We start from the raw sequence: 20,202 nt of genomic DNA on the forward strand, positions 1-20,202 counted from the left end.
TCAGGCTTAGAGCATATTATTTTAGTGAAATGGGGAGAAAATTCACTTTTGCTTTTTTTTCTTCTTTTTTATTTTTTTAGCTGTAGAATCTGATCCCATTCTAGTATCCTTGTCTGCTCCTAATGTCACTGAGCTCCCTCACAGGGGACATTGGGTGGTTCCACATTTAACACTAGGAGCTCCCGTGAAGTGCTGACCTCCGACTACGTGACAGGTTTCCTAGCCAGCCCCTTCCAGACCCTTGCTTTGTTCCTCCTTCCAACCTTCTCAGATCAAAAGTATCTCTGTTTCACAGATGAGGAAACTGCAGCTTAGACAAACTGAGTCACATTGTCAGTGGCGCCTGCTTAGAATGCCACAGTGATCAGAGCCGAGGCCTGCTCAACTCCCGACAGAGTGCCTCTTAGGGATGGGGTAAGCGTTACATCTGGTGCTGGAGAAAAATAATGAGAAAGACCCTGTTCTTATCCCTCCAAAAATCTTACAGTGAAATCAGAGGGACTGACCTTTATCTTCTGATCAAGGTGCAAGTTTGGAGGAAGCATCAGTAGAATGAAGACTGTAATTAAATACATGGCCTGTTGCTAAGTCAGGCTAAAAAGATCGCCAGAGAGGGTCCCCAGCAACATCTTAGTTTAGAAACAGCTTGCCTCTATCCCTTGAACCTTTTGATCTTTGTATTGCAGCACCTAGCATGATGCTTTCCACATAGTGTGTATTCAATAAATCTTTCTAGAATAAGAGAGTGGATGCCTAAAAGCCTAGCTTTTGCATATTTGAATCCAAGCAAGCCATTTCTTGTCTCTGAGAGCAATACGTACCCATGCGCAGAAGGGCAATTCTCAAGGAAATTTTGTTCTGGAAGGATTCGGCTCCCAAAATTTATTACTTAGTGTTTAGCTCCTCTTTTACAAAATACTTAAAGTTTTTCAAAGTCCAAATCGGCTGTTCATTTGTGTAACTAAGTGACACATCATTTTTTGTTTCAACCTCCTGAAAAACAGTAGTCAAGTAGGCGGGGCTTGCTTGAAAAAGGAATATGTGGACTCAGAGATGACATGCTTTTGTTATGTAAGAATTTGTAAGATTTACCATGGTTTCTGGTAAATGCTGGCACATGTTTGTTTGGCCCCAGGCTCTGTAAAAGCACTAAGCTGCTTCCTGTCTGATGTTGCCATCCTTCTTTTTTTGGCAAGGGAGCAAGACATAGTCAAGTCCTGCAGGTCTGGGGCAGGGCGGAGGCAGGTGAGTGCAGGGGAGGGTACAAGCACCCCACTCTCTTCATCCCATTTCCTTAGGTCATATCTGCACTTAGAAACTCTTTGAAAGCATGTTGAAGTCTCTTGATTGCATGGTGAGTCAAAACTCTGAGGGTAGACCCTTGTGGGCATTCTCCTCTCTTTTCATTGCCAGCCCCACACCCGAGATCACAGGACGGAGCTCAGATACGGGGTGCTGAATTATTGCCACTGAATAACTGCAATGTCTGCCACATGTGCCAGACACTCCATAGGGCAAGTTTGTCACTATAAACTTATTTAACCTCTGCTGGAACACTGTGAGGGAAGTATTGTTATCCCCACGTTATAGACAGCAAAACTGAGACTCAGGGAAGTTGAGTGACAATGTCCAGCTGGTAAGCATCTGGACTGCATAATCATCCCAGTTTCCTGACTTTCTGTTAGGGACTCATTCCACAACTGAGAATGTGACCTGTTTGGGCTGGGGCAAAACAGCGGGACACTGACTGGAAGGGAAAAACAGTGGGACACTGACTCGGAGAGTGTCCCGCAAAACAGCAGGACACTCTCCTTGGAATGGACCCATGAGGCATGAGGGGATGCATTGGTGCAAAGGTTTAAGGGTTTAGAGGTCTCTAGATCGGCTCTGGAGGTGAGGAAAAGCCTGAGCTGACTCTGTGGTGCAAAGAAGTGGCAGCCAGGCCTGCTGGGTGCCGAGATTGCCTCATTCCATTCTGGGAGACTAAGTAGAGAAGCCTGGAGGCTTCTTCCCTTCCATTTGGAGTTTGGAGAAAACTCAGAGTAAACAGGCACATAAAACCTACCTGAACTTGTCATTATAAGCCCATAAAAGGTTAAGAAACAGTTGAAGGATGGGGAAGAGAGAAATCAAGGGACTCTTGGTGTAGTCAGCTTGTTTACCCCTGGCTCCTTATTTATCAGTGTCGTGTCTTCCATTTGTCAGGCTATAACGATAGTAGCTTTTATGAGTAAGCAATTTTTTAATGAACTTGTTCCAAATGTGTATTCCATTCTTGGAACTCTCTGTGCTCTGAAGCAGCTTTATAATTATTGCGTTTGGTGGAATAGCCAGGCTCTATCTGGCTTTTATGTAAGCAATTTCTCTTGGTTTGCCTCTTCCTCTTTCAGCTTCAAATGAGTCAGATGAAGGGGTGGAAATATACAATAATAATAGCTTTTTAAAAGAGTGCTTATTATATGTTAGGCATTGTCCTAGATGTTATGCATTTGTCTTTTTATTTTATCCTGACATTCCCCAGGACTGATGTACTTTACAGCCCCCATTTTACAGATGAGGAAACTGTGGCTCAGAGAAGTTGAATAGTGTCTAAAGTTCCTCAGTTAGTGAGTGGCGGGGAGAGGATCTGAACACAGGTCTGTCTGGCCACACAGCCTGTACTCTGATCCCTCTGCTGTATAGAGAGGACTGGAAGGGCTGTTCGTGCCAATGTATTCCAGGTCAAACTGGGAGTGGGAAGAGGAGCTCAGGACACTCATTAGTGGTGTGGAGTCATTTGCCATGTTGGCCCATGCAAGAGATGCTGTAATTAAATGCTGATGGCTCAGTAATTATAGATAATTTTCTGCTCTTTTGCTTTCATAAAGAGAAATAGAAAAGTTTAGAGAGGTCCCTAAACTTGTTGCTGCTCACAATAATGCTACCTCCTGTCTCAGCCAGTGACTGTACCATTTATCCCAAAGCTCAAAATTTTTTCATATGGTAAATTGGTCTCGTCTTTGCGACATGGACTGTTACCATCCTATTCAAAACCCTGATTCCTTCCCAACTGGATTGAGGCTGCTTATGAGTCTCTGCTTCCAGGACTGTCCCCTTTCTCTCCATCCTGCATGCTGTTCATAAGTACACAGGGCCAACATGCCCTTCTATCAGACCCATCTGCTACTGGAGCAATGCAGGCCACAGTGTGGCTGAGACCAGCTCTGGAGTCAGTTGCAAGCTCAGATTTCCACTTCTGTACTTGCTCACTGTATGACTTTGGGCCAGTTATGTAACCTCTTTGAGCCGCAGTTTCTGCATCAGTAAAATGGGAATAATAATTAGAAGAATGTCTATTAGATAGGTTATTGTGAGGGTTAAATAAAATGGTGCATGTAAAAATGATTGGCTCAATAAATTCTAGCCATTGTTACTCTCTCAGCTCCTACCTGAACTCTTCAGTTAAGAATTGGGAGCCAGTATCAACTGGCTCCTAGTACCTCACCTAATTGTAACTGATGTTCAGGGTGTACCAACAGTTAGGCTGTCTTGAGGACTCTGTCTCTTCATGCATTGTCATTTGCAATGTCTTCTTGTGGAGTAATCGTGTAAATTAGCAAAGTTTGTTTTGGAGAAGGCTCCTCTCTCTCCCATTCCTCGTTCATTTTCCTTGGTGCACTGGCTCTCTTTTTGCACTGGTTGCCCTTCTGCTGACCCCTGGCCCCTCAAAGTTCCCCAAGGAACACCCAGGCGCCCAGGCCCTTACCTCTTAATTAAGACAGAGCCAGGTCCTATACAGAGATGGGGATGTTTGCTTGGTTTTGACCCAGGAGTGGGTTTGTTTTTCTCTAATTAGTTGGAAAATCAAACTTGATCTATGAAGAAGGCAGATTTACAACTTGAGTGAGTACCTCTCTGCCTGAGCTTTGTTGTAATAAAAGGTAAAATCACTCCTGTGGGGGATTGGGTGGGCATCGAGCTGGTTTCTAATGGCTGTGTTCCCTCTCATTTTCAGGTGCTAGTGAAACCATCCAGAATGATCAAATAGTCCCTCCTAGTGAATAAGTTTGGGGAGCTTGAGAGGAAGACGATTGAAGTGTTTGCTTTTTCTTTCTTTTCACTGAGACATGATGATATTTCTATCTACATGGAAACTTGAACTATTTTGGCTAATTTTCAATGAAAGGTCACGTAGATGACATATCCTCAGGACAGATGGCTGCCAATGTGGCCTCCATCCCACCCATGGAGAAAGACTATTTCTCTCCACTTTGTTTTCCAGCTTTCCTTTTGCTGCTGTTGATATACTTTTGTTCTGTTTTGCTGCACCATTCCCTCTGCTTCCCTTCTGCTCTCTGTCTCTTGCTACCTATTTATATATTTTCCTGTGTCTTTTCCTCACTCTTTCTTCCTCTCTTTCTCTTCCCTCCACATCCTCTTTGCCACTGCATCTCTTTCTCTGCCTTATTTGCCTCCCTTTCCCTCGGGATCTTATTTTTGGCACTCCTCTACTTCCTTCTCTCCCTCTGATTCTGGTTCATAATATCTTGAAAGAGCGTTTGATAACATTTGCCTGATCCTGACTGACACTGGGTGAGTGATTCTCCTCGGGCTGCGTTTGCTGTGGTCTGTGTGTGATTGATGAAAGCTGCTCAATTTGCTCTTCAAAGCTCTGTTTATGGAGAGCTTGGATGCATCTCCTGGGGATTTTACTTTTTTTTTTTTCCCCTCCAGAAACAAGTCCAAATTATAGGATAAAACTGGAACACTTCCCATTTGTTCATCATCTTCACAGACCCCTTAAGGCTTGCAATAGAAGGACCAGATTGTACATGTCTACCTTTTAAAAAACTGTTCTTCTTCCTAGAGTCATCGTGTCAGAGATTTTAACCCACAAAAGAAATTATTTGGGTGACCTTTAATTTCAATATGACCACTTTCAGCCCTAAAGAAGACATTTAGATTTGGACTCTGGGTACTAAAATGGAAGAAAATTGCTAATGCTATTAATACTAGAATCTGAGTACCTGTGGTATCCTGGCTACTCAGTACGAGTTCATCATAAAGTGAAAGAAGTAAAATCAAAAGAATTGTCTGTATTTTCTGTTTCTGGAAAGAACAGTGGTTCAAGTTTTTCTTCCAGTATTAACTATACTGGATCCCACATGAGAAGATGAGACATATTTTTCACCTGGCTCAGGTTTCCTGTAGAGCTGTTCCTATTTTTCAACCCAAGAGAGGTCTTATGCACCTGCACTAGATGCTTTACACATTCAACTGCTTGAAAGAGGGACGGACTAAGTAGTCTGCAGAAGTTCTTTCTAGTTCTTAGATTCTCTGATTCTGAGAATCTAATGCTTTAGGTATGATAAATATATTGCAATGGAAGGATTACCGAGTTTCATGCTATAATTCCTGAATTTAAATGCAGATTTGGGCAATTATGATTTAAATGATCTTCAGTAAAGTTTTACAAATAGTTTCAGGTTTTGTTCAATAGCTTTACTGAGGGATAATTTACATATCAAAAAATTCAGTCATTGTAAGGGTATAGTTCAATGATTTTTAGTAAACTTATAGTTGTGCAACTATCACCATAATCCAGTGTTATAACATTTTTCACAAAACTTTTGACCTATTTTTTTCTTCATCTTAAAATTAAACTTATGTGGTGAATTGATTGCAAAAATGGCCGTAATTCTTCAACCTATTGTGGCATGAGCTGGTTGCTCCTTCCGTTGAGAGGTGGAATTGATTTCCCCAGCCCTTGAATCTGGGACTGGCCTTGTGAAGACTTGCTTTAGCCAAAAAAGTGTGGTCCAAGTGACGGTGTGCCAGTTCTAAGCCTTGCATCAAAAGGTCTTGCATGTTTCCATTTGCTCTTTGAAACCCTGCTCTCTTCACCATGAGTGTAAGTATAGCCTGCTGGAAAATTAAAAAAAATCATGTGAGGAGAGGCCCCAATCATTCCAGCTGCTCTATGTTAGGCCATCTTAGATCAACTTCCCCTACCTGCCCTCCGGCTGACCGCAGATGCATGAACACCCCTCATGAAGATTGGCTGAGCCCAATGCAGATCAGCAGAATTGGCCAGCCGACATGTAGACCCACAAGAAAAAATAGAAGGTTATTGTTTTAATCTACTAAACTTTTAAGTGGTTTATAAAATGTCATTATTGAGGCAATCAATAACTGATATAGGATGGCCATAGGGATCAACTTTTTTTAAGCCATGAAAACATCTAACATTCTGCCTACATCACATAGTATGCCCTCACTACATTTAAAAAACATTCACTTTAATAAACATGTATAGAGGCCTTCATATATGAAAAGAACTGTGGAGTTGTGAGGGAAGTGGAATTGAAACAGAAATGATATAAATCCTTAAAGAGTCAATTCCAGTGGGAAAAAATAGATACTTACACAGAGAGCTATAATATAGGACAATCTGTCCATCTATTACAATATTTATGTTGAAGTGGTCCCTCCATTGTCTGCAAATAACCATGTTCTTCTTTTCTTGGTATTTCAGTTTGTTCCAAAATGTGTTCAAGGAATATGGTTTATTGAAAAACTCCCCAAACAGCACATTGACAGAAATTAAGTTTCATTAGTATGTCCAAGTACAGTGTTTGCATTTGTAGGAAATAGTCTTTATGGCAGCTTGGCCATGTGAAATGTTTTATGAGCCAGGGAAACAGAAAAGCAGACATGAATTTAGAGCCAGGATTGGGAGGAGAATAAAAAGAGGAGAAAGAGAGGTGGGTGGGAAAGTCTTAATTTCTAAAACAAGCAGAAATTTTAATTTCAAGAATGCCTAAAGAATAGAACATTGCCTTAGCAGCTTGTTTGTGCTCAGCTCCAAAATACTCTAGAGGTTTAGGTGGCTGGGATTGGGCTGTGGAAGAGGAAGAAAGAGTGAGGGTTTTGGCAAACAGGACCTCAGGCAGCAGAAGTCTTGTGGTTGGTTGATCTCAAGCAGGTTCTCTGAATTCCTTCATCCTGTCCAGTAAGCAGCCCATCTGGGGAGTCTGAGAGCACAATACAGAGCCCCGGTTTGGAAGCCAGGGGCCCTATTTCTAGTCCTAGCTCTGACATTAAAGAACTACTGCTGTGTGACCATGGACAGGTCACTTTTCCTTTCTGAAGGCTGATCTAGGTGATTTCTAAGGTCTCTTCTGATTCAAATAGTCTGTAAGTTCAGGTCCAATTCACCCACCAAGTTAGAGGAGGCAAATAGAATCAGAGTGAACCAAAATAGACGAGAAGGCCTCTGACAACACACGTGGACCTGTAAAAAATGGAGCTGTTCAGAAAACCAAGACACAGGTTAATGGGTAAGCCCCGCAGATGCAGACCCACCCTCCACTTCTCCACTGAATGTATGGAGTCTGACCATGCCTGTCCCAAGGACTCCAGAGGTCCTGGATGCTCCCTACCTGTGACCTGCCCACTGGGCCTATCGAATGCATCCTCCCTCTCCTCCTAGAACGAGGATGTTAAAGGCTTTTCTTAAAATGAACTTGAGTTCTAATGAGTGGCTGTTTAAACAAAGTCAAATATTCTTAGAGGTATGGTGGGAAGGGTAGGGGTGAGAAGGTGGGTCTTTTTTCCAAGCTGTGGAAATAACAGAAAGACAAAGAGTAAATAAAGAGAGCTCTCTGCAGCAAGGAACTCCCTGAAGCTAAATGTAAACCAGCACTCCCAGGCTGACTAGGGTCTCTTTTAAGATGACAATTGTGGTTGATCTCAGGGCAGTTTTTGGGATACCTTTTGGGGAGACACAATCTTTGTCATCACCTAAAAAAACCCCTGGGAGGTGGTGAGGGAACAAGCAAGAAGTGGCAGAAGCCCCTGCCAGGGTCTGAGTCACCAGGAGGTGAGCCCCCCTCCCCTGCTGGGAGGAATGAATTCTTGACTGCAAGTCTTCAAGTCCTGTCCACCAGCATTTCTCCAAGGAGCCTATGTGAAATAGACAGATGTCCCACTATGAAGCTGTTTGGCTTCCAACCACTGGAAGGGCCTCTGAAGAGGAGGAGTCTCCTGTCCACTGTTGATTAGGGTAGCAGTCAAAAGAGGCTGTGTGCGTCCCCAGTGACCACCGCAAGACTGTGCTGCCAGAGGCCAGGCCCAGGGATTCTTCGTGAAATGTGTTTACACGAGGTTCTGTTTTCACCTCAAAAAAGCAAACAGTACAGATGCTCCTCAACTTATGACAGGGTACGTTGAAAATATTATAGTTTGAAAATGCATGTAATATACCTCACCTGCCGAACATCATCTCTTAGCCTAATGTATCTTAAATATACTTGAACAATGTTCGTGCAACAAACAAGGACATAGCCTGCAGTTGGGCAAAATCATCCAACACAAAGCCCATTTTATAATAAAGTGTTGAGTATCTCGTGTAATTTATTGAATACTGAACTGAAAGTGAAGAACAGCATGGTAGGCGGATATTTGAAGTATGGTTTCTACTAAACACATGTTGCTTACATGTCATTATAAAGTCAAAAAATTGTATGTCAAACCATTGTAAGTTGTGGACCGTCTGTATAAATAGCACTGTTCAGAGAATTGTTTGTCTTCCATAGTGGCACGGTCTGGTCTGTGCATTCCTCTCTCTCCTTTTTCTGACACAGATCACTCTCCAACACCCCCAGTCCCCATCATTGGATCAAGGAAGCCCTGCAAGTCACTACAGTTTGCACCTACTTAGGAGCATAAAACATAAACATAATTTTTTTTTTTTTGGCTCACAGATTTCATGGGCTAGGCATTTGAACAGGGCATGGCAGGGGCTGCTTACCTCTTCTCCACAACATCTGAGCCTCAACTAGGAAGACTCAAAGGCTGTGGGGAATTCAAGGCTGTGGGAGAGTGGGATCATGAAAGGTTGATTAATTCACAAGTCAGTCAGGTGATGCTGGCTCTGGGGTGGGACTCAGCTGTGACCTTCAGCACTCTTACACGTGGCTGCTCCAGACACCTGAGATTCCTTTCATTGTGGTTGTGGTTTCAGGGCGGTTGAATTTCTTACACTGTGGCTTGGGGTTCAGAGCTCCAAGTGCAAATGTTCCAGAGAACAAGATGGAGGCTGCGAGGTCTTTTACCATTTGGCTTTGGAAGTCATGGAACATCAATTCTGCCACATTGTTTTGATTACAGTAAGTCAGAAGCTTGCTCAGATACAAGGGGAAATGATGTAGGCCTTCCCTCTCTCTCTGTCTCCCTCTCTCTCTCTCTTTTTTTTTTTTTTTTGAGACCAAGTCTCACTCTGTTGCCCAGGCTGGAGTGCAATGGTGTGATCTCAGCTCATTGCAACTTCCACCTCCTGGGTTCAAGTGATTCTTCTGCCTCAGTGTCCTGAGTAGATGGGATTACAGGCATGTTCCACCACGCCTGGCTAATTTTTCGTATTTTTAATAGAGATGGGGTTTCACCACCTTGGCCAGGCTGGTCTTGAACCTCTGACCTCATGATCCACCCACCTCAGCCTCCCAAAGTGCTGGGATTACAGGCATGAGCCACCGCGCCCAGCTGGGCTTCCTTCTCTCTAAGAGGATTGTCAAATAATTTGCAGACATGTGGTTTTTTTATTTAAATTTTTTTTTTTTTTTTTTTTTTTGAGACGGAGTCTCACTCTGTCGCCCAGGCTGGAGTGCAGTGGCGCAATCTCGGCTCACTGCAAGCTCCGCCTCCCGGGTTTAATATAGTTTAGTTTTTAGGAAAGTTGTAGATTCACAGCTAAATTGAATGGAAAGTATAGAGATTTCCCCTCTACTCCCTGCCTTCGCACATGCATGGCCTCCGCATTATCAACATCCCCCACAGAGGGGCCCATTTGTTACAAATGATAAACCTACACTGACACATCCTTATCACTCAAAGTTCAGAGTTTACACTGGGGTTAATTCTTGGTATTGTACAGTCTATGGGTTTAGACAAAAGTATAATGACAGGTATCTACCATTATAGTATCATAAAAGTAGTTCACTGCCCTAAAAGCCCTCTGTGTTCTGAATATTTATATTTTAAAACCCTCACAGTAGCCCACGTTGCCTAACCCAAACTAGGCCCCACCATCACTCCCTGTTCATTTCCCTGTAAGCAGCTCCCTCTCCTCCACCTCTCAGATCCTAGGAAACTTTGGAGATGAGCATGGGGAAGTTGCTAAAGTGCTTCTTGGTTATTTGGCCAAGGTTGAGTTTAAAAGTAGCGGGTCTTCTGGGGGAAGTCCTCCTTTTCTTTGCTCTTCCGGGTCGTCTGGGGGAAGTCCTCCTTTTCTTTGCACTTCCCCCATCCTTGCCTCTCCACCCCACACTACCACTTGTGATTGCACCCACGCTCTGCTTTGCTTGACTCTTCGGTGGGTTCCCTGGAGTGGTTTCCTATCACCTTGTGTGTCCTTGCAGAATAAATTAAATGCTAAGGATCTGCACACAGGCTCAACACAGATCTCTTCCTTGGTAATACCTCCATGCCAAGCTCTTGACTCACCATGCTTAACTGAAATGGTTTCTCCTTCATGGTGTGACTTGGGGAGAAAGGCTGTCAAATATGTTCTAGAAACATCAGCCTGCCGTGCCTAGGATGGCACCTGGCAGTAGGAACTTGCTTTCTTAATGATTGCTGAATAAATTAACCCTGGGTTAGATGTGCTCTGGATGACTCATGGGCTCTGATTCAACCTGATTCACCAGAGGATTTAGGGTCATTTGACCATGGAGAGCCCTGCATATCTCCAGAGGGAAATGAGCAGTGTGTGTGTGTTAAGGTGGTGGTGGGGGAGTGTGGATGTGTGGTTTTGGGATAGGGGATGGGTGTGGATGGTCCTGTGGTGTGATACGGTGGGTCAGGGCCAGCAGTAGTACTTGCAAACATGCTTATTTCCTGGGCTTCTGGTAATGTGCCTCTGCTTCCACATCTCCAGAATTTGGAAACTTTACCGGACACGGTGAAGAAACCCTTCAAGGGTCAGGCCACTTGTTGAGTTTCCAGGAGGCTCAGATCAGTGCTGCTTCCTTTTTTCCTCCCCAAGGTGTCTGCATAAATCACCAGAAATTATCTGGATAAGCTGACCTCACTTGAAGAGACCTACCTATAAAAGAGAAGGTCTAGGTTTTTAGGGTCAGTGGGAGAAATCATCAGAGTAACCACATTATTAATATTCTGGCTAGAGATGCTGGATTCCCAGGAAAACTTATAGAAATGATTCGCTCATGTGTTTCTCATTTACGAAAAGAGAGAAAAAGAGAAAGGAAGAAAGGAAGGAAGAAAGGAGAAAAAAAAAGGAAAAAAGAAGGAAGGGAAAAAAAGCACTTCCAGGCTTCCTTGCAGCAAGGGACACTGGTTGGGACAATACATCCATGGAGAAAAGGGTCTGCACACTGACAGCAAGAGTCTTCATTGCTCTGAGCTTGCTGCTTTTGTGTTTTTTTCTTCATTTCCTGTGCAAATTCATAGCCCTAGGTGAATTGACTCTCTGTGCCTATGTGTCAGCACTGTGGAAGGCCTTTACATGTCACCTCTTCATATGAACAATATCTCTAAGAGACATGGATTGTTATTTCCAATTAATAGATGAGAAAACTGAGGCTCAGAGAAGTGAATTAAATTGCCCAGAACACACAGCTAATAAGTGGATGAACCAGATTGTTTATTCATACAATAAACATAACAAGGCTATGTAGTAAGCTATGGAGAGGAAAAAAGATGAATAACATGAGTTAGTTCTACAGAAAGTTTACAGCCTAGGTGAGAAAGATGGGTAAATATATAACAATACTGTAAAGTGCACAGGTAGAGCTACGCAGAAGGCCTTGGGGGGAAGTATCAAGACAGGCATCTAATGCAAATGGGGAGGTCAGTGGAGACTTCCTGGAGGAGGTGATGTTTGAGCTGAGTGTTAAGGACAAGTAGCAATTAGCTCAGTGAAGAGAAGCTGTGGACTGGGAGAGGACATTCCAGAAACATTAGGCACATGTTTTTGGAATGGAATGTGATAGGCACCAAGCCTACACATACCAAGAAGATATAGTCCTTTAACTGTCTTCTTTTAGCAAAGAAAATGGTAATTGGCAATACTCACTAAAAAGATAATTAAATAATATTTTAAATGGTAAGGCATGGAATGAAAATATGGCAAGGTATGTGGAACCATAAGCAGTTCTATGTTTTCCTATGGCTAGTCTTACTGGGGTTTATCCGAATTGAAAATGTAAAAGCTCTTCCTACTGTGCTCCTTCTCCTCAACAAACTGATTTTGGAGGGCTTAGCACATGTAGTATTTTATGCAGACCTTGGGTTCCCATTTCTCATTCTTTAAAAGTCTCTTATGGAATTAGCAGAGCCTGGAGAGTTTTACTGGAACTAACTTCTATATTGTAACTTAGGAGAGGCTCAGCCTTCAGAGTTCCCCCTGGGGTTAAAGGGGATCAGGAGGTAGCTGTCCCAAAGGCCCTTGGCTACCTGAGAGAAAGTCAATCTCTTTCACAAGGCTTCATGGCTGCCTAACAGCGTTTTGGAAAAAGTAGGCCAGAGATCACCAGGAAACAATGGCGCCTGGGTTCGCTGCCACAAGCAAGGGGTGATGAGTCAGAATGAAGCAACAGTTACACACACCAACAGGTCTAGTTGGCAACAGGTAAAGATATTACCTCAGTGAAAGTCCAGAGCTGAAAACGGGTAAGGTCTAACTGTGTCAGAGATCTGCTATGCTCCTTTTTTTAATGGCTATGATAGCAGTGGGTGTGGGGAGTGGGGGGTCGGGCGGTATACAATGCATGCATTTAAGTTTCCAGCCACTAAGTAAACAGATCATGTTCCTAAAGGATACTCTTTACATGGGCCGTACTGTTTTGAATTCCTTCCTTTAATAAGTCTTCTGATGGGGTCACTTGGAGAGGACTGGAAGATGGAGAATCTTGGGGTCTGTCAGGAGATAGCTTATCCCACAACCCAGGCCTAATGCAAACGGGTGAAGTTTCTGCCCTGCTGGGAAGGAGAACTGTGACCAGATTAAGGGGGCCCTGAAAAGAAATTCCTTCTTGTATTGGACCTGGAATCATAAAACTAGGAAGTGAAAGTGACTTTAGTCATTTTACAGGTCAGGAAACTGATTAGATGGGGAAGTGATTTGCCCAAGGTGGGAAGTAAATTCAACATAGAACCAGGATAAAACCCATCTCTTGACTCCAAACCCAGTGCCTTGGCCTGCTTTCCTTGTTGCTGTTCTGCCCATTGTCACAAAGTTTAAAATACTATTTATTTAATTATATTTTTAATGAGTATTGACAATTACTTTTTTTTTTTTAACTAAAATAAAACAGTTAAAGGACTATATCTTATTGGTATTTGTAGGCTTGATGCCTATCACATTGTCTAATGCAGAATTGATACTAAAAATGTCCGTATAATATTTCTACCCTTGAATCTGCACATAGAGACCCCATTGGGAGCTGAGCCTTGGTGGATCATTTTGATTTAGGTGGGACCTTATGTCTAACAAATCTTTCTGTCCATTATCTTGCCCAGCCCCTATTCAAATATAGCTATATTTTCAGGGTTATTTTTGCATTCATAATTCTTGACAAAATCCTCCCATCTAATCTTTGCTTGATTTCTTTGTTTTAGGAGATTATTTCGCATGTCTAATAGAGCAACAAGTCATGCCCTGTGGCTCCAGGCCTGGTATTCCATAGCATACCAAAATCAGCCACAAACCTTTGCCTCCAACCTCACCCATGTCAAGGGCAGAGATGAGGCTGCCCCCTAGGGAGGTGGAATTTATAACCAAATGATCATGCTCTTTCTGGGTTCCTGCAGGGTTCCCCAGAGAGGTAGCATTCTTGGGTTATGGGGTACAGAGAACTCTGAGATTAATTTTCAGTGATGCAAAACCAGTGTAGAACTATGAAAAAATTGCTCCCTGAGGGTTACTGGAATATTGGTAAAATATTACTTCTTGGTGAAGGAGCACAGGGAACTTCACCCAAAATATGGCTCCCTGGTATAATGGGTATTTTAAATTAAAGGTCCTTTGAGATCAACAGATGCTGGAGGAGACTTTTCCCCTATCTACGTAAAGACCAGATGGACCCATCAAGGAGAACAATTGTTTTTCCCTCTCTACCCGCTTCTGTCTCTCAATCCTTTACTTCTACCATGGAGAAGGATGAAGCTGTTCTCTGAAATTCCCTTATCTGCCTAAAGTCTATACCTACCAAAGACGAAAACAATTACTTCTGATCCCTTCTCTGAATTTTCATTAACTGAACTCATATCGCAGGAAGAAAAACTGAAGTCTGTCAACAAACATGGGCAGACTTTTATCACAAACTACTCTCTGCCCTGTGGGCCCAACAGACTTTCTCCTAGGCCATTGTATATTCTTCACAGCCATTGAATTGCCCTGGAAATTATTTTCTAATGTCCCTAAAGTCATACACAATGCCCGCTCTCCCTTTTCCTCAAGAAGTAGGTATACAAGCATCTGTATCCCATTGGGATATTGGGAAATCACCCTGTGATTATCGCATGAATGTGAACAAATATCTATGCCTTTTCTCTTATTAATCTGCCTTTCATGAGTTGATTTTTCAGTGAAACTTCCAATGGTGAAGGGAAAACTACATAGCTATTTAATTTATTCACCTAGGATAGAAAAGGCAATCCTAGCAGATGATTTAGGTCAGTGGTATCCAATCCTTTTAGTCAGGAGAGCACATTTTAATCTGAAAACATGTATAGTCCTGTAGATAAAAATACATTTAGGAATGCATTGGTAGAGCAAATGCTTAATAGCAGACAGAGACTACTACCTTTAAAAGAATTTGAGTTCTATTAATCAAATAACCTTATCTATATAATATTCCAAATCTGAGTTATTGCTTTCACTCTGTGTTTCTGCAGCTCTCTCTGCCTGTTTTTACCACTGGACAGGAAGCTCCATGAAGGCAGAGTCAGTTTGACTTATTCCCTGTCTATTATATGCTCAGCACCTACCACAGTTTCTGGCACAAACCAGTACTGGATTTGTAGAATGAATGAATAAAACCATTAGAAGCATTAGAATATATGTGTGTGAATCATGCTATTTGGTCAACCTATAAGCACTGATTCATGCAAATATGGTGCTCCTATGGGATCTCAGGGTCCACAGATTAGAAACCATGCATTTAGATTTATGTCTTTGTGCCCAATATTTTGTTCCATTTTCCTCATAGGGAGCTTACAAGTCAGTAGATCACAAACACTGGTCTCTGGATTTAGAGGCAAACAATGACTAAAGGCAGGAGCTTGAACCAGGCGATCTCCCAAGGTTCTTTCCAAAATGGACAGTCCATGAGGCCAGAGTGCCTACCTTAAAGAAGGCTGAACCTTCCTGACACCCACGGGGACAGGGATGTTGATGACAGGTTCTCTCAAGAGCCAGCTTCTAACATTTGTAGGAGCAATAAGTAAGCTAATATCTGGCAGCCTCTAGGCAGTCTAGTTGCTATTTCAACTCCAAATGGGCCTGCAAAGGTACTTTGCCTGTTTCCTCTGTCAACACATATTTGTGCAGAGTGTTGATAACTGAAGTGACACACAGTAAATACTCTTTGTCTTGTAAGACATTTGCTGGCAGTGGAGATGAGGAGGGAAAGGTAGGAGTTGAAAGAAAGAATGCTTAGATTAAACCGTGTGCATGTATATGTGCCTCTCGGTGTGTGTTCACATTTAAATGCTGACCTCTCTCTTCCCTCTTCACACAACAGCTCCTTCTCTTGATTCTCCCGCGCTCTAATTTCTGCACTCTTCAAACAAAGATAGAATGGCATTCCAGGTGTGAACAAATCAGGGAGGTTTCCTGTTTAAGATTCAGAAATTCATAGCCTTGAGGAAGTGAGTAAAAGAGAGGAGAGAGAAAGAGGGATGAAAACCAGAATCTCCGCCACCTGCTATTTAGTGATTAGCTTCCAGATAAGGAAGGCAAAGAGATGCATTCCAGGAGCTCAGGACTTGTCCAGACAGAACTCAGAGCAGAGGATGACTTGGAGAAAGGTGAAGCCAGAAATTACAGGAGGAGGCTGGGCTACTGAAAGTACCATCTATCAATTTTCTCTCCAAGCTCCTTCATTTCATGGAGCTCTTAAAAATGTCAGTTCCTCACTTCGCCCTCTTATTGATCCTACCTCACCTGGTTTGGTTTATGTAAAAGATTCTTGTAAAGACTGGCTCTTCCACTAGCCGTGTAACCCTGGACAAACCACTTACCTTCTTAGATACAGGCCTAGTGGCTGCTATCTCATGGGTTAAAATAGCTTTATCCAAACCCCTATGAAAAGAAGCCAACGACAACAACACACACACAGACAAAAAAATGCCATAATTCTGGGCAGAAGCCCCGATGTGAGTTTGCAGGTGAGTAGCCTCTGCTCTAGTTCTTACTTGCATATACGCCAGGCCGTTTGACTCACCCACAATGAAAAGCAAGTGCTTATTCATTCACTTATAGAGGAGCAGGCTGCTCAATTGTGGTGTTTTCTCTTCTCAGTAGAATGGAGCGAAAATAATTTCTGCACAGCCTATCCTTCTGTTAAATGCGCTATCGGAAAGGAGTCCCTATCCAGACCCCAAGAGAGGGTTCTTGGATTTCGCGCAAGAAAGAATTTAGGGCAAGTCCGTGGTGCGAAGTGAAAGTAAGTTTATTAAGAAAGTAAAGGAATATAAGAATGGCTACTCCGTAAACAGAGCAGCCGTGAGGGCTATTGTTTGCCCGTTTTTATGGTTATTTCTTGATGATATGCTAAACAAGGGGTGGATTATTAATGTCTCCCCTTTTTAGACCCTGCAGGGTAACTTCTTGACATTGCCATGGCATTTGTGAACTGTCATGGCGCTGGTGGGAGTGCAGCACTGAGCATGACCCGAGATCACTCTCACGGCCGGATTGGTTTTGGTGGTTTTTGGCCGGCTCCTTTACTGCAACCTGCAACCTGTTTTATCAGCAAGGTCTTGACGACCTGTACCTTGTGCCGACCTCCTATCTCATCCTGTGACTTAGAATGCCTTAACGGGTCTGAGAATGCAGCCCAGCAGGTTTCAGCCTTATTTTACCCAGCTCCTGTTCAAGATGGTGTTGCTCTGGTTCACACACCTCTGACACTTCTGCATGTGGCACCTGTGGCTGCAAACATGACCCCAGATTCTGAGCAGAGGGCAGGAGGCTGTGTACTTTTCAGGGTTGTATGGCCTCTTCCCTCATTAGCCTTTCTTGCTCTCTTTGTTCTTATGACTGAGAATGTCTTGTCCTTGACAACCACAATGTGTTCAATTTTTTTCAACAGGATAAGGTCAGCACATTGCCTTCTAGCCTCTAGAGCAGGTAAAAGCCATCAAGCCTTGACAGATACAAGATCAAATTACTAATTCACTCTGATTATCATTTTGCATTGTCTCCTATAAAAAAATCAATGTGGAGCCATGAACAATTATGCTAGGGTAGAAAATAAATACCCTGCTGATTAAAAACTGTAAGTCACTAGCTTTGAAATTTCTCCAAAAATAGAGCCCCAGATGTCATGTAAACTGCAATCAAAATGGGCTGTAAAACTCAAACTGTAGACATTGCCTTGTGAAGCGTTCACAGATGCAGCAGCAGAAGAAATTCTTGCAGCTTAGAAAAGCAAGACTTCTGCTTTTTTTTCTTTCTGTCTCTTTGTTTTTGAGGGGGATGGTAGACAGGATGAACACCAAACTGTTCATTTCAATATGTAATTTGCCTCAAAGAATTCTGACTTAATATATTTTCTCACCAACCTAAATCCAATTCAAAAAAACATTTATTGAAACCCGAACAATCTACTTTTGGTTGACAAGTGCTAATAGGTGCAATGTTACCCCTGTCAACTTATAAGATCACCTACTGAGCTTGGAGTCAAACAGGAAAAAGGAAATTAAACTGGAGTTTGAATTTGTATCTTCTAAATTCTCAGTCATAGCTGAATGTGTATAGTGCTTAATGAGAAACAAATTGCATTGCTGGCTTTTCGTTATTTAAAAAAGAAAAACAACTGAAATTAAAGCTGGAACATGTTCACATCTTAATCTTGGATCTACCTCTAATGCAGATGAGACATATCTGTATGAAAAAACAAATGAGGCTGGGCTCGGTGGCTCAGGCCTATAATCCCGGCACTTCAGGAGACTGAGGCGGGTGAATTACTTGAGGTCAGGAGTTTGAGACCAGTCTGACCAACGTGGAGAAACCCCGCCTCTACTAAAAATACAAAATTAGCTAGGCATGGTTGAATCTCAGCTACTCAGGCGGCTGAGGCAGGAGAATCGTTTGAACCTGGGAGTCAGAGGTTGCAGTGAGCTGAGATTGTGCCATTGCACTCCAGCCTGGGCAACAAGAAAGAAACTCCGTCTCAAAAAAAAAAAAAAAAGAAAAAGAAAAAGAAAAAACAAATGACATCAGAGAATCTTTTTCAACAGCTCCTTGCTAGTTCTTGGATTAACCATGTATTTCCAGTGAAAAATAACAAATAAAATTGGTTTTTGACCCTGTTTTATTTTTCTCCAGAGACCAGCCCTGGCTCTCTTGAGTTCCACAGATAGGTGGATTTCCCTGAGAAACTTAACAACACCATGTCATTTTTAGTTTAAGAGCTTTTGTCGGGAGTACCTAATAGGTAGCAGGCAATAGCAGAGTGCGAGTGAGTGTATATGGGTGTGTACGCTCCCTTATGTGTACGTGTGTATTATCAAAGATGATATACCACTACGGGATCAAAATTCCACACCACCTTTTGGATAAATCAGACAATGTAGTCAAATGGTTAGTCCAACATTATCTCCTTTTCACTGTTGCTTTGTAGTTAACTAGGAGAATGTGGCCATTAATTGTTAACATTCTAGACCTCATTGGCCAGCAGAGTTCATATCAAAGATCATCTCCTTCCTTCCTCTCTGTGCAGACAACTTCTGCTATACCTGTAAGGCACAACCAAAGTTCAATTGCTTTTCAGTTCACTCATTCATTCTCATATACAGTAAGAAATAATGAAGTAGCAACCCTGTACCAGGCAGTCCTCTAGGAGCCAGAGATACTACAGAGAATAAGACAGAGAGGCTCCTAACCTCATGGGGCTTACATTCTGGTGGGAGAAGACAACCAGTAAACAAAATAATCGGAAATAGGTCTTACATCTTAGGTCTCAATAATTATCATGGAGATTGAAAAATCAAAGAGACATGATAATCAGTGGATGTGTATATGTGGGGAGCTCTTTGGGTGGATGTTAGAGAAGCACTCTCAGAGAAGGTGATGTGTGAAGACAGCCAGGCAGTAAGGGTGGGGTGACATGCACACTGTTGCACCCAGAAAAAACAGTAAAGAGCTAGCAGCTCTCAAGGACAAGTTTTGCTTACTCAAGTGAGCTGGTCCCACACTACATTCCTACAGAGGAGATTTTCTTTTCTTGACTCATTTGTAAACCAAGTGGGAAGTTGCACTCTGAAAGGGAGGAATGTGAGGATCTGGGGCACTTTATTAAGGAAAACTGAAGGGTTGCTCTTAGATATGAGGAATTTGCTGGAGAAGTTGAAAAACTTAAGGGCTCTGGTCCCATCTTTGCCAACAGCAGGTTATGTACCATTGGGAAGTCCCTTCTCCTCTCTGACTTCAGTTTCCTCTTGAAGTGAGGATGTTGGATATCTAATTCTCTTCCAGTGCAAAAAATCTCTGAGCTTTCTAAAAACAGAAGCTAGAGCTGCATATTCCTGCTTGAGAAATACTGTTCACATGGACTCACTCACCAGGATGTTCAAAACCATACTGTGCATAAAAACAGCATATGCACTGGAGTGACACTTGATCAACTCCTCCTAGAGTCCAAAGGAGCCATGTTCAGACACTTGATCTCTTTTAACCTCCTCAATTTGGTCTGTTTTATGACCAAACTGGTAGGGAGCCCTTTCAACAGGCAACCAATGGAGATAGTTTCATGGATAGGCCAGATCTCCCAGTGCACACCAAAATGAGGCATCTTGTCTATATGCAACTATGTGAGAAGCGGCAGGTCTGATGGCAGAGATAGATCAGACAGGGGTTCCAGGGTCTCAACCTTCAATAGTGGAAGATCCCTCCTAACAAAAGTCTTTGGTTAAAGACAGCCGTTTACTACGATCCCCTGGCTTCCTGGCATGAAAGCAGCTTTCTTTGAATCCTGC

The 20,202-nt window shown here is 42.7% G+C and overlaps 1 long non-coding RNA gene across 1 annotated transcript in view; it reads left to right on the top strand.

Annotated features, from left to right (window-relative positions):
• LOC129458502 (uncharacterized) overlaps positions 1-20,202 on the top strand; it is a 755,613-nt gene that overhangs the window by 29,748 nt on the left and 705,663 nt on the right. The gene's annotated exons all lie outside the window — the stretch shown is intronic.

This window comes from Symphalangus syndactylus, chromosome 19, assembly GCF_028878055.3.
Source record: "Symphalangus syndactylus isolate Jambi chromosome 19, NHGRI_mSymSyn1-v2.1_pri, whole genome shotgun sequence".
In the NCBI taxonomy this organism is placed as follows: domain Eukaryota; kingdom Metazoa; phylum Chordata; class Mammalia; order Primates; family Hylobatidae; genus Symphalangus; species Symphalangus syndactylus.